The sequence below is a fragment of the Mercenaria mercenaria genome, chromosome 9 (assembly GCF_021730395.1).
Source record: "Mercenaria mercenaria strain notata chromosome 9, MADL_Memer_1, whole genome shotgun sequence".
Lineage (NCBI taxonomy): Eukaryota > Metazoa > Mollusca > Bivalvia > Venerida > Veneridae > Mercenaria > Mercenaria mercenaria.
In genome coordinates, this window is record NC_069369.1 from 9,098,945 (window position 1) to 9,115,196 (window position 16,252).

General features: G+C 32.3%; 1 protein-coding gene across 4 annotated transcripts in view; it reads right to left on the reverse strand.

The window, feature by feature from the left end:
- Positions 1-16,252, reverse strand: part of LOC123546439 (G-protein coupled receptor dmsr-1-like) — a 279,955-nt gene that overhangs the window by 19,159 nt on the left and 244,544 nt on the right. For all 4 annotated transcript variants that reach the window (XM_045332696.2, XM_045332695.2, XM_045332697.2 and 1 more), the window contains one exon: positions 10,473-10,630. The gene's annotated coding sequence lies outside the window, so the exon portion shown is untranslated. The remainder of the gene's footprint in view (positions 1-10,472; positions 10,631-16,252) is intronic.

Consider the following 16,252-nt stretch of genomic DNA (forward strand, 5'->3'; position numbering starts at 1 on the left):
AAGGCAACCATTGATGCTGTTATACTTAAAAGAAAGTTTGTTTCTCCAAGACAGCCAAATAATCGATTTAGAAATAATATTTTTATCTATTAAGTCTAACCTAGCAATGTATTCGCCACCGTATGTTAAAATGATTAAAGATGCAATAATATTTTAGGTATGTTTTTGGTAGACGATTTCTCAGATATCAAGAAATTTATCAAGAATTATTTTCTAAAGACTCGTCCCGTACAGTATATTAACAATTCCATTAATAATTAAAATTGTGCTAATGCATTTTACATAAGAACTAATATTTCTTTGTAAAGGAATGAACAAATCCGAAGTTTTTATGACTATCCGCCTAGCCTCGTTCCACATAGAAAACTAACAATTACATAAACAATTATAAATTATTCGCAGTTATTTAGTATCACAATTAATATTTCTTCGACATGACTCTACACTTTATTTACATTCAGCATTTGTGATCTTAATATAACAGAAATCTTAAACAATATAAAACTGAGGTCAGATTTCTCGAAACCACAGAAATCATTAGAAATCATATGTTATTAAAATAAAGTTATTATTATTATTATTATTATTATTATTATTATTAGACACCACCAGAGCCGCGCATCACAAAGTAACAAACTGTAGTGGAAAGTAGAGGAGACGGGCGAACTACATAGACAGTTAAGAAATGTTTTAATGGGAGTGTGCTGAGATGTCCATTAATTTCAACGTTCTGAAATACTGATAATCGAAATCTCAATAAGTTTAGATTATGCATTTTGCATTTCTGTGGGCATTTACTCTACTACTACTAAACAAAGATGACATTTTTTGTAATTGTAACTGTCCTAGCTTTTGCAATGGAAACGTTTTAGGTATGAAATGCGCGCTTGAAATGGGTTAGTATATTTTCCCGTTCATGACCATGGTTCTTATAGTATACCTATGGGGTAGCTTATAACATGTACAGAGGCATTTTCTTTCTGGCCTGGTGCCAGTGTCCATATTTGGACAAAAAAGTTACAGACTACAAAAGATATATAAACTATCTGACTTCAAATGTGACCTTGACTTTTCAGCTTGGGGTCCGGTTGACACTACCTTAGGAGGAATACTAGTGTAAAGTAGTAGTAAAATCCCTTAAGGGATACGGTTAATGAGCAGACATGGAAAAGACAATCTTACCATTTTACCTCCAAGAGCGAACCTGACCTAGAGTTTATCTGTATTCGACACACGAAACAAGTGTTCTAAGTTTCATACAATGCTTTGATGTATAGTATAGTTATTGTGTGGACATAAAAAGCCACCGTTAACGTTGGATCTTTAAGATGGGTAGATGAGAACGACACAGTCGTCTTTATATGGACACACTGCTTTCTGACCTCCAAGAGTGACCTTTAAAGTAGCGGTCTAGGTAACGTGCATGACATATCATCTCGTTACATAAGTAATATTTAGATTATTTAATGGATTGTTGAGTATTAGAATAGACAAGAAAACACTTTTGACCAACAAGTGTGGTCTTGACCTTTGAGCTTTGTGTTACAAAGGGCATGTCATTGCATTATGGGGAAAATTATGCCAAGTCACATTAAACTCCCTTTGTGAATGACAGAGGCTCGTTAGTTGAAGGTTACTATGAGCTATTCTCCTTGCATAACCAAAAGAGTTACTGTGTTGTATACACTTTTTTTCAAGCTTGAGGGTATCCTGTCACAAAAGTTTGATATACGTCTTCAAATGTATTGTATTCCCTTCTACATAAAATCGCCAGAGGGTAATGTCTCTCTCTCTCCATAACAATACAAAAATGTATAGACTGATGCATAACTGTCTGTAGTTATAGGAATTATAGTGTTTTGTAAAACCCTGTTAATATATTCTAGAAGGATGTTAGCTTCACCATTACAACCAAATATATTTTGTTGAACCTACTGATAATGAGAGTTTACATGACTGCCACGAAAATCAACGAATGGAGTAATCAGGCGGCATTTAGTACATTCCCGTGTTTCTAACTCAGTCCATTATATTTTTCAATGAACGGTCTAGTGTATTGAATTAAAGTGATTATATACATTACCAATGACTGGATATTACCGTTGAACAATTCATTAATTAAGTATTATTTGTATGTTTCAAAAAAATGGCGACCAATAGACAGTTAAGAAATGTTTTAATGGGAGTGTGCTGAGATGTCCATTAATTTCAACGTTCTGAAATACTGATAATCGAAATCTCAATAAGTTTAGATTATGCATTTTGCATTTCTGTGGGCATTTACTCTACTACTACTAAACAAAGATTACATTTTTTGTAATTGTAACTGTCCTAGCTTTTGCAATGGAAACGTGTTTCAATGTTCTAGAAATTTAAATCATTTTTATTAACATTTTGATTAAGAAAATAAGGTTTTGTGTTTAATATTAATAAGATGAATAATAATTTTTGTTAATATTTTTTTTTTGAAAAAAATCCAAACGAGATTTCTAAACCTTTTGAATAACTCTGATAAGTAAAACTATAAAATTTAGATTGTGTTTGTTTCTTTTCGGTTTAAAATTTAATTGTATCGATTAAGCATATTTAGAACAAACAAAATCATGAAGACGTGGACAAAATAAGTGTGAACGGATAACTGTATATATGTTCAAAATAATGGGTAAAAAAGAAATGAAAGGATATACGGAAAAGTTCAAATAAACAAGCCGTTCTTATTCCTAAATCTTCTTACGCCATATATTCTTTAACAATACCGATATAATTTTACGAAGCAAATGAGTACTATCATATACTGGTTGCTGTGGAATAACAAGAAAGTAAAATAAAGGATAGCTTAGACCTATTTGCCATTAATCGATGGTGAAATTGAATATTTTTTATTAAGTCCATCTGGAATCATATGTAATATCTATGGAAATGAATGGGTCAAAGTACTTACTAAAAATAAAGCACACTGGAAATTAGTCTACAAAACTATTGTACAATATATTCTGCCCTGAATTTTTTGCTTTTAACACTGGATTCAAACAAACGTAAGCTTTTATAACCCTTACTCACTTATAAACATAAGACAACATATTATTTTGGATACGCGTTATTATTTATGAATGGGATTATATGTAATATTAAATTTTCAGACGACAGAGAATAATGAAATACATGAAATAATATATCAAAATCTGATATGCATAGATACTGGAGCATGTATTTTGAAAATACATTAATTTGCTATATTTTTATACATTTATGAACAATTTACATGGCTGCTGAATTAAACAATTAAATATTAAATATTCTATACAAGTTCAAACGTTATAGATGGAAAACAAATTGAATCACCCTGCTGAAATAAAAGCAATGTCGTTAAAAACTGTGAGCTGTATGCGATTCAATATGTTTTGCAGTAGGTGTTGTTATTTTGACAGTGTGGTATTAAAATCATCCTAACGGTTATTGTTTAAACTGCTAACCTAAAATATCATAATCGCAGAACTTAAGGTTTATTTATTTATCAAACTTAATCATTATTATTACTATAATTGTAGAAGTATCCAGTTTAACTTTTATTTTATAAATTGCCGCAATTTGAGGATTAAAGAAATTGCTCTGTCAAACGAATTTTAAGCACGCATCCTATACTACCCATTAAGGAGACGTTTCCCGTTTGCCAGTTTGCAGTCGTTTACTTGTGAATCACTCAAACACCTGTTTGCCCTCCGTGACCTCGGTACATGTCTTTGAAACTTACCCGACATGTCATCGGGAGTTGCGCGTGTACATTTTAGTATGGACGGAGTTTATCGATAGGCATGATGCAAACACTCGGTTAGGCCCAAATCAAAATATTGTTTGTTTTCCGCTTTATTTGTTTTTATTTCTGTTCATTAAAATATTTCTGTATCAGCCTGTCGAATTTGTAGTCTTGCTATTGCTTTAAAATGTATAGTGTCCTTATTCGGTAAAAGTTTTACGTGGCTTCTGTTTTCTCAATACAATTTCTTGAATAAAATGTGTAATAGAATCGTGCTATTGGTTTGTTTTACTGTGTAATGCACTAATGTGATAGTCGACTAAGTCCGTTTATTTGACTTGGACATGCGCACTCGTGTACAGTAAACGTGCGTATGTCATGTATAGGAGAGCACAATGCCGTGTTCTTCAAATTTTTAAATTGCTGAGAAGTAGAAGTCAATAAAAAAGTTTCTTCTTTGTTATCAAAAGCGAATGTGCAATATCCCGTATAATATATTTCAAAACCACATTTCTATCTACGTTCACGAGGTCACGTAACCTATTCTGCCAGACTAACAGAAATCTGTTTGCCAAAAATCGTTTTACTCCATGTATTTAAATTGCTGACGCTTTTTCATTATTTAAGATTTTTTTATTCTGTTTTTTTTTTGTACTTTCTGGTCAAAAGTCTGAATTTTATGTCCATAGTATGTATAATTTATTTACTTTTAGAAAGGAATAAGTAATCAAGATCGCGCTGTTAGAAGTTTTACAAATAATTATATGAAAATTCGCCGTTTTTATAGAAGTTTGCCTACATTTCTGTCGATATCTAATTAAAATCGTTATAGAATTCAAACTGTCTCAAACGGTGTTGAAAAAAATCAAGCGATAATATCAAAAAATGAATGCACTACGCGCGTTTTTTGTGTACGCTGTAGATTAGATATTACAACAGGTCGCACGTGCTCGTGGAATGGAAAATTACCATCATTTACCGTCAAAGTTTGTTGACGTATTTCGATGTAATTTCTGAATTTTGGTAAAGTTACGACGTAAAATCCACTCGCCCGGTCGGTCGAGTATACAGCGAGGTCCACTCGTCCTATCCGGACTTTAACTCGCACTTAGAGCACGTAAATGCTTATGAATGATAATTGTATGATCAAAATCATGATCGTATGATAATCGTATGGTCAAAATTATTTTCGACCATAAATACGACAAAACGCCGACATGACACTATGCGACATGTCGATCTTTTGTCGCATCGATCAGTTGTCGGGTCGGCGTTTTGTCGTGTCGATGTTTTGTCACAGACCCGAAATAACATCTACCTTTATTATTTTTGTGATTTTATTTCATTTTATCCAGCAACAGAAACAAAAACTAAATTCGAATTAATGTAAATCAAGTATGTCATTTTGCGCTGTGTTGAAAGGACAACGTAAGTGGTCATGGCAGCGAAATGGAGAAAAAAAAAAACACTGTCGGAAATATCGCCAATTTTAATCTGTGAAAAGTTTATAACAGCCCGTTGAAAAATAAGGGTGGCGCATTCTATAATAAACGAAGAAAACATATTATGCTTTTAAACATATATTTGTTATCGGTAATATGTCATTTGTTACGACATTGACAGAAGGGTATCAGTGTCTGATTCATGGAAGTGTCACATACATAGCGAATCATGTTTTATGAAGACTGTGTTCACAAATATGTGATTTACTCTAACGTTATTAGCCATAAACCATTTGGGGGTTAGGGTAAAGTTACGATATACTGCGAAAAATTGAAATCGCTGACAACTAAGTATTTATGTGTCTACTAAACGTGCACACATTGCCAAACAACATACCAAAGGCAAAAATTTTAGCAAAACTTCATGTGATTTTTTCCGTTCTGACGTCACAAAATCGTCACTGACGTCCTAAGCGTCAATTTCAATTCACTGAATTTTATACCATTGAGTAGCATTTTCTGAATGCAAAGAGACAATTATTTTGTACTTTACCTTTATATGACATTCAGAGCGCAGGAAAGGAAAACTATCGAAAAGACTCGAAACAGGGCGTTGCACGAAAACTGATGTCAGGGGCCATATTTGTGATACAATAGCAAAAAACACGAACAATATGGCGACAAAGTAAAACCGTTACTCAATCGCATATATCCTGAATTTTGTACAGTTTAAATTTCAGGACAATATTCGGCAAAAAAAAAATTGGGGCGTTATTCATAACAATAGTCAGTATTAAAATCGTTTCGCGTTATACCCATATTTAATAAGTGTTTTTAAAACCTGTTTTGCCGAGACATGCACCGCACGACATCCTTATCCTTAGTGTTATGGAACTGCTTAAAATTTAAGAATGAATCGGGACTATTGTTCGAGGAATCGCCAGTCTTTTCGGCATCATGACATACATGTACTTTTTAAAGTCAAGATGCCCTTGGCGGAAAATAATTCTTTCAAAATTGTGTTTTGTTGAAACAGTGTCTTATACAATATCTACGATAACGCCATTCTGCTTTTTATTATTAAGAACGACCCACTTTCTGAATGTCTCGTAAAACAAGAGCTAGTTTATACGTGTTTTGGCGGGAAAGTTGAACGTGCCTTCAATGATGTGCATATGTTGACGTTACATTTTCGTGTAAATAGAAATGTTGAACTTTCATACTGCATATGAACAGTTATCTTAAATTAGAAACCAATAGATAAAACAAACAACTAATTTTTTATTGGCCTACACGCTTGTCATTGTAAGAGTAAACGACAGCTGGCGACTGTGACGTATATACTGCGGCGATATCAAACTATCGGTTTTTTGTTTGAAGTTGTTGAAAGTGAAACGCGGGAAAATTGTCAAACGGGAAAGATCTTCTTAACGGGTAGTAAGATACATTTAAAAGAACTTTAAATCTTATTTTACAAACATTATAAGTATGCACACTTACAGAATGTTATATATTTGTTATAGCTGAAATGAATACAGTTAGAGCAGTTTTAGCTAGACATACATGACGAATGCATTCATCAAATTAGTAGAAATTACAAACAGTTACAGAAAAAATTCTGCAAACATGCCCAAAATGACACAGATAGCAAATTGCAGATTAAATGATTTGAAATCACGAAATTAATTTATCTAACACGTAATAACACCCTGACTAATTAAATAGGAATAATAAATACATAATTTAAAAAAATATATTAACCACATAAGCTGCCGTTACTTAGAATATATGAAATTCAAAATGCGATTATATGTTGCAGAAAAGTATTTCCATTTATAGGTTCAATAAAAATAACAAACAGTACGCAGTAACTAACCAAAGCAACAGAAATAGGTAGCATTTAGTTTCTGGTTATCTGAAGAATCACTCAACAATGATAACTATTGCCCCAACACAAGTTAAAAGATATTTGTTTATAAACTTTGATAATCTATAGAGTTTATGATTTAACTGATTAAGAGATAGTGCAATACAATATGTATTTGAAATGAGTTAACATGTAGAAAATATTCAAATAACAAAAATCCCCTTACTATAAATATTTAATCACCTTTAGGAAATAAAATAAAAATAAATAAATAAATAAATAAAACAGAAATTACCAGCACTCTGTGTTATTTATTCCATATATAATATATGTTATGAAAAGACGAAATCCAACTATGAGTGTTTGGTAGAGTAGACTTATTCCACCAATACCTTTTGCTATTCTGTTAGATTCCGAATAAACCCGATATTGAATTTATTCTACACCGGTCAGCTGCCGATAAACTGTCCGCTTTACTCCGTCGTGTTTGTTCTTTCTTTCATAATGATAAAAGTATAAACGTGTTGCTGCCCATAACGGAAATGGAACTGCCGTACCACCACTAAATGATCCGCTCTTGATTACTATACTTGAGAACTATTATAATGTTCATTAACAGAATATTTGGACCAATAGAAAGTCTTTACAGAATGAAATGCTAATGTTGTATAAAACTGCATTCTGAATGCAATGTTCTGTTCACAATGATAAATGAAAATTTATCCGTGACACTGTTTTGGAGTCAGTGTAGACAATGGCATGTTGTGTGTGTGTCTGGTGAAGAAACGTGTTTCCACAAACAGCTGGATAATGAATACAGAACGAGCTGGAAAACTAATTTGACTTACAAATTGGACATCTCCTAGTCAATCGAAGGCACTTAAACTTTTCTGACGGAAGGACAAATCTTCTGGGACTGGAGACATTGATTATAAATAAAGGCATTATTCGAACGTCGCCTAAATATAAATCGTAGATAAAGCTAGAATAGTCATATATTAATTAAGAAAAAAGACACGTCGGCTATCAATGTTATAGAGGTTGTAACATTTGCGGTAACTTAAAAACGCTTTTATTTTAATTCTTTTTAGTATTTACTGTTTATAGAACTCAGTTCTATAAACAGTTAATACTAAAAATATCAGTATTACGTGCACAAAATACTGTAAACAATGATACGTTTTTAAAACAAATTTACTTTCCGTGAAAATATGAAAAAAAAAATCTAAAATGCTTTACGCGTCCGTGCAAATACAGTTAGTGCTACTTAGTTTTTTTTAATCATATCCGCTTAACTTGGATACCTTTATATCATCGTGCTTGATTAACAATTATTCTTGATCATATACCTGTTCTTTCTCCAGGGAAATGCTTGCAGTTTTCTGATGTAAATCCTAGAAGCATTAATTGACATATGTATAATTTCAGACAACATGCATTTTAAAATTTAATCCCCTACTCTAACAGATCAGAAAAATATCCTTTGAAAAAATAGGACGTAACCAAGCAAAATGATTGCAGACTCTGTTTGATCAAGTCTGTTAATTAGTAACGAAATGTACAAATTCTTTCAATTGGATTATAGGAAAATGATCATAGGGGATATGTCTTTCGTTCTATATTAGTAACATTTCTACTATAATTACGAATATCACTTTTAACTTTACGGTTTTATTTTCTTACATTTTCTGATTCGTAACAAAAAGATCTGAAATGTAATTTCATTATAAGCATGACTTTTCGAAAAGTTGACCGTGAAAAACAGACAAAAGTATTGCCTGTTTATTACGTACCCTACGGCGGTGTTATATCAATGGCATGCGACAAACGACGTATCTTTTTCAGTTAATGCTACAATCCATTGCAGGAAACGTACAATTATCTGTAGTCTAATACAGCGTTTGATATTTTGTAAAATTAAATCTAAAGCTGTTTTCAAAATTAAGCAAACCATTCTAACAAGCGGTATTTATGCAGTTTCAACGAACTTGAACACTACGATATACAATGGCCCTATAAAGGCACATATTTGATTTACAAATATTACTACAGACAGAAACAAAACAACATCGTCGTCCTGCCATACATTTTTGCACATGTGAATAAATTCAATTTTCGTCTGATATTTGATCATAGATTTTGAAAACTGTCAATATCTAAACCTTCAGTCCTTATATCTAATGATATTCGCTTAAAGATATAGATGCATTTATGTTTATTTTTGTGACTTGCAATACATTTGATGATATCGTTTTGTTTGATAATCTATGAAATATGAGTAAATAATATTTCAAAATAGCATTCTAACTTTCGTTAAAAGATACCATAAATTTTTGCTTGCTCAGACTCATTCTTGATTAGTCAGCTGTCAGTTGAATTAGGCTTCAAGTGATATTTTGTTATCTTTCGAGACGCTCATTTCATTTTCGTAAACAGTGTTTCACAAGCAGACAATATGTAACGTATTTAATATGCTAATGCTGCAACTCTGTAAACGCTGGATAAACGGGACTATCGCCCATGAAAAACTCTGAATATTTTATAAGAGCAATTTATTTAAAATGGTTTGTTAACACTTTATGTTGGAAACTATCAAATAGAAACTGGGGTAAATGTTACATCAATAGATTCTTTGAACTTAAGGTAGTTCTGCACGTTCGTCAAACCGGAAGTGATGGCGTTACGTCATTTATCCGGAAAACGTAGAATAAAGCCTGGATTCGGCGTACGGACATGAAAATCATTTTATGAATTAAACGCAACCTGTGAGTAAATTTATTACAATGATACTGTTGCTATATTTTTAAAGTCAAAATATGGTATTAAAACATATGACACATTAAATAATTCAAAATAATGTCTTAAAATTAGCGTGAAATGTCCGGTTCATTTTAATCATGGTCAAATATCTTAAAAATAAGTACACGGACCTATACATTTTATTTTATCAAATTGCAGACTATGCCTTTATTCACAACTGTGAGAAGTTTCATCAAAATCTACATTTTAGAAAAATTTCTATTCGCGAAAATGTTCTGAAAGTTATGATTTTCTCATAGACTCCAATTATGAAATATTGCGTGAGGTCCATATTTTTCAAATCAGTCTAGCAAAATATCAAGCACACGACCCTATCCTTTTTATTTGCTGAATTTTCTAGGTATATTCTGAAGTTCTGAAAAAATCAGAGTTTAATCAAATTCTACATTGTAGAAAATTTTTTAACCCAAACGTGCAGAACTACCTTAAGGCTGATGTCATAATATGGTTTAAAGTGTATGTGTTAACAATGTTCAGATTGAACAATGGAAACGAAATATTGCAGAAAATATGTTTCGGCTACTTCTAAGTGACTTTGGAAACGGCAACAAGATTGGATGTATTAGTAAGACATAATTATTATACTTACGTTCTACAGTCGGCATTAAAACGCCAAGATGATGATAAATTTCAGTAGAAGGAAAATCACTGTTTGCTTAAATGATGACACGATTATGTGAGAGAATGCACCACTGCGCTGACGCGACAAAGTTGGAAGTCTCCTTTTGGCTGATTGCTTTTTATGCTCTGTAAAGATAAAACACTATAATATACAAGACGATTATGCAACTCGTTTCTACTTGCATATGAAATGCTTAATTCTCTAGAGACACTTATTAGGCGAGTATTAAATGATTTGTTATCATATAATACGTTGTTTTCAGCTATGTGATACTACAAATGATTAACGTTTTAGCGTTCTGACTATAGTTAATCGAAATCGATCCGATAAGTATTCAAAAGTGACTTTCAAAACTTCGAACTTGTGATTAGTTCTCAGAACTTCAAATTTCTACCGGTGAACTTGTTCTGAGCTCAAGGTAGCAAAGAATTGTGTAAGATGTATTTTATATACAGTTATCTTGCGCAGAAATAGGCAGCTAATTCGCACTAAGTTGGACATGAAGTCAAAATACATTTGATTATCTAACGACTTACGCCAATTCAGTTCATCTAAATACCAAGAAATCAGATGATGAAATTATGGAAATGGGAAGATATGACTGAAATGAATCCGTTTCAGTTGCTGATCAACTGTTCAGAACATAAAGACTAGAAGCAGTAGAATATTCCGAAGCATTGTATAAATAGCTTTCAATTAGAAAGTATATACGAACGTGTTCATTTCCGAAATAATTGTATCTTAAATCACTTTATTATGCTGACTAATCAAATTTCTATCAATTTGATGGCCGTATAACAACGTTATTGTAGAACATATCAACATTCATTTTTGGACAAAATAGTTAAATGGCTAGTAGTGAATATTATTTAATTCCATTTAATTCTTTTATTTACGTATATATTTACCATGCATGCAACTTCGTAAATCTTGCTCACCTGACCAATAGGGTTTTAGATACATCACTGCGGTAAGAACATCCCAGTATATAAATGTTCTCAAGAAATTCATAAAGCGGATACATTAAACCACCTCTGACAACCTAAATGAATTTTGTTCTGTTACTTTATTTCAATTAATTGCATCATTCTTTGATAACAACTTCTCAAAGTCTTCTAACTGATCTTAGAATGACCCTTTCATGATTAGTAAGCACGAACATTTCCCTGGCTTGTGTTTCTCCCTCCATTAGCAAGAAATAATCGAGGCAATTACTGAACATATTTTTGAAAAGATATATCCGATTGTCGGAGCACGTATAGATGACTGGTACTGCGAATCAAGATATTATTCAAACGCAACAGAATAAACGTTCTTGTAACTACCTAAACAAGATACAAGAATACACTTTGTAACAATTACTGTCTTTCACTTAACGTGGGCGTACATTTATATCTGACATTTATTTCTATAAGAGAAATGTTCTGGTCCAAAAATGCCTTTTTTTCTTATATGTGTTTCTTATTGTGTTTGAAATGATATATGAGATTCTAAAAGAGACAGTAATTCCAATCCAAATTACATGATTCATATTGAGCCCAAAGTTTAATTGACACTAAATCTGAAAGAAACCAGATGAATATATAGATTAAATATAATAGTAAACTATCCCAATATTTTCAGCAAGTGAACAATATAATCGCGACTGTGAAACAGAGATTTTTACATTAAATGATTTACTCTTACATAAGTTTGAACAATGTGATATCCCAAAGAAAATATTTGAATGAAAGGCTTTCAAGTAGTTTAACCTCGTAAAATAAAATGATATAAAAAACAGAGAAATGAAAATCACAATAGCGTTCTACAGGGAAAATATTCTTTTCAGTGTATGTGTTTATCTTTCTCAACCATTTGTTCAATCAACTTGTATGATGCGAACCTGATTTGTCATCCTTATATTTCCATATAATTTACGTTTCATGCACTGCAGAGTTAAAACACTTGACATATCTCGTTAACAATATTAACAGTACATTACGCACTTGACAGGAAACTTAAGTAAAGGAAACATCTTTTTCGATTATTAAAGCTTGCCTCCTTTTAACATTTTGTATTTAGGTGGTTCTGTATATCTGAAACAAATAAGCCGTACGATGTGGAGTTAGCCATATGTTTTGAAAGCATCACCGTATCCGAAAGAAATTTAGCCAATAAAAATGACAAGAGTCGTTGGCTTTATATCTTGTCAGATTGATTTGAAAAAATTGCTTCTAAGATCAAATTTCAGAATGACCTGCTTCTATAGGAAAGTCACACTTTTGGTGAAATGTCCGTCTGTAGTAAAAGCTCCACAATGTAGACATACATGGAATGTCTCACAGGTGTTTATTTACCTATTTCCAAACGTAAGAGAAAGTAATATGTAACATAGCAGTGTGCTTAATTTTGAACAAATCGCCAAATATCAACTGCAGTTCTTACTTTTCTAATATTTAGTGTTATTATTTTCAGTTACTTCACATTAAAACCTCTCTAAACAAACCTATGTAAGACAGTGGCACTGACCGTATATCGCACATATTCACATAGGATATGATCGAGTCCTAGCAGAATGTATGCTACCCGTATAACCTCTACCTGGTTTTATTATTAATTTACCGGACAAATGATGATACGTCGTCACTTCCGGTTAATCAAACGTGTAGAACTAACTTAAACGTACATTTCTGTTACGTTTCACTAAAAGTTCAATTGTAAGACTATATGTGATCACTGTTTGAGAGTAAAATGACAACTTGTCATGTTTAAAATTGATATGAAGTTACGCAATCAATAAACATTTGATAATAAAAAGTAATTATTTGATGAAATCGAGGACACCAGGCTGACATGTTCAACTACTGTCATCTAAATTCTGATCCAATTCATCACATGCTGACACTATTCGCTGGGGAAGAGACATTTATTTTAAATTAAGTGTGAACGCTGTGATAGCAAACCTTACTGTTATAACACACCCTTAATGTATAGTTAGTTTTGGTTAAGAGGTTAAAACGTTTTCCTGCGGAGGTGAAGACCCCGTTTTTGATTCATGCTACTCACATTAAATTGTGTCACTGGGCAAGGCACTTAATCACGATTGCCTTAGTCAGACTGGTACCAGTAAATTGCAGGGGTTAAGGTATAATTTTAAGTGTCGTTCATTGTTTCAAAAAGCGAAGGTAAATAAAATTGATATTTGCCTTTGCCTTTTCCTTAGTAAATAAATAGAGAATAATAGGTTAGTGCCGTAGATGAGAAAGTTTATCTGGCGAGGTGGAGGAGGTTATCGGGTGAGCCGATATAATTACGTGATTACCGGCAAAATCGCAATAACTTCTTCGTTTTTGAATAAAAACTCATTATTTGACCACTCATTTTCTTAGTTCGGACATTTCCAACACAATGATGATGGTTTCGTTGCAAAATTTCTTATGACAACAATATCGATCATAAGGCCACATGATCAACTGACCGTATATCACTGGTCACATGATCAACTGAGGGTTTATATCAAGAAAGGCATACGGCACCCTGATATCGGGTCTAAAATACTGCAAGTGACAGGATAAAAGAAGTTTTGAGAAGGTTTCAACTTTCGCGGCTAGTCACATCAGTTGTTACTGGTACTAATAATTCACTAGTTCTGGTCATCTCCCAGTGTACAAAATGAACCTAAAATGTATTTATCAGTTAGAAGTAAACATTCTTCTAACATGAACTATAATCAAATACTCCACCGGGTACTCAAGCTTGCTTATTTGATCAACGGTCTTGCTAGGTATGTTAATGTAGTTGGCTGGTGGTCGTGGCTCTATCAAAATTTCTGACTGTAGTTCGTATAATGTAGAAAAGAACATCTTCACTTAACAAATTGAATCTACTTTAGGTATGAACTTAAACAAATATATTTTGTTTCTTATCTTTCTAAATTAACATACAATAATTCGTATTTATGATCATGTGATAACATAGGCAGACAGAGTAAAACAAACATTATCACCATGAAATAATTAGGTTAAAGTCCAAATAGTAGTTGTGTTTGAACTTCATGATTTGACAATGACAGAGACATGGCTTGACAGTTGTACCATTAACAGTACATGAATAGCAGTCTCGTGCTATCAGTACTACTCTGTGTGTTTTCAACTTGAAGAATGAATCCTATACTTCATGCATCAAGTATTCATTGTAAAACATGAAGAGTTGGTTGAAATCCGTTAGTTCTACAACTTGCAATGATATTTTCAACCATATTTTACTTTGTATCCTGTAACTTTTGTTTTGTTTATTTCCAATTCAACTTAGTTCCACTTTTAGGTATGTTAAACCTTTGACTGATTATGATAAACCTTTGACGTTAAATCACTGTTCATAATGATAATTTATTACATGAGTACCTATAAATAGTAACAAATTTGTGCTGAAAATTCTCCCATTATCGCATTGCGTCATGCATTATCACATTATCATAATAAGCCCCGGGGCCATTATCGATAATGGCCCTGGCGTTAGCGCGGGAAATTAACGTCCGTAAACAGAAATGACGTCATGGCGTTTCATGGAGGTAAAACAGCGAATATTTCCGTTTTATTTTATCATCTTGAGCGTAACATCGTGTATTCTTCGTGAAATAACGTATTTTTATCCCTAAATTATGCAAAAAGCAAGAAAGTACAACTATCCAGGTATTTGATTTTACACAGTAAATACACTCTTATTCAAATTATATAGAAACTGAAAAGCTGAAATTTATTGTGCCAGAAGATGCAAGTAGCCATAAAAATGACACAAAAAACCATTTCTTACCATATTATAGGTAAACATGTAATAAACAGGTAAATACATGGGAGAGCGGTGCCTTTGAGTGATAATGGCCCTAGAAGAAGATAATAGCCCTCGGGCTATAGCCCTCGGGCTATTATCATCTTGCCAGGGCCATTATCACACGTTGGCACAGCTCTCCCATTTATTAACATATACATAATTTTGACGCTATATATTTCAAAAGAAGACATTACATGCATGTTATTTGTTGGAAGTTAATATATTTTTGTTTTGAAAGAAACCGCCTACATGGTAAAACGAAATATTTCGAAATGTAATAAATGTAACGTTGCACGGACGATTTCCTTCTTGGTGTTTCGAACTACTGTTTAAACGTGTTTTCTGCAGGTTGTATAAGTGGTAGGAGGGCTAAATATGAGTAAAACCTCTTTCAATAAATAATAATAATAATATCAAGGTTTATTATTTTCTTCTCCCATTACTCATACTTAATTTATCATTTGGTTGATATTTTATAAATATAAAGATTCATTGCTTTACAAGCAAGTTTGTACGATCTCTCTTCGTTCGAAATATACAATGAACATACGATAAACTATTTCTTAATAATAGATAATTAAATTTTCATCATTCATTCCCATGCATATTTAATGTTAATGTATCTTTATATAATATAACTTCTCTATATGTTATGTGTTTCTAACCTGGCCAAAAACTTGTTAGTTAATTTATAGTATTTAAATATAACTATTTTTAAATAGGAGATTCAGGTTATGTGAAATAATTTATCAGATTGGTGAAATTAGTGGTAATACACGCCCGTTCGATTATTAGTCCAGCAATCGTCTGATATAATGACTGAAGTGATCGAATTGTTTTTTCTTCTAAATGATATTCCGAAGTTTTACGTAATAAAACAGAACATTACATATAATATCTTTACAAAATGACAATTTCTTACATTAAACAAGAAATTC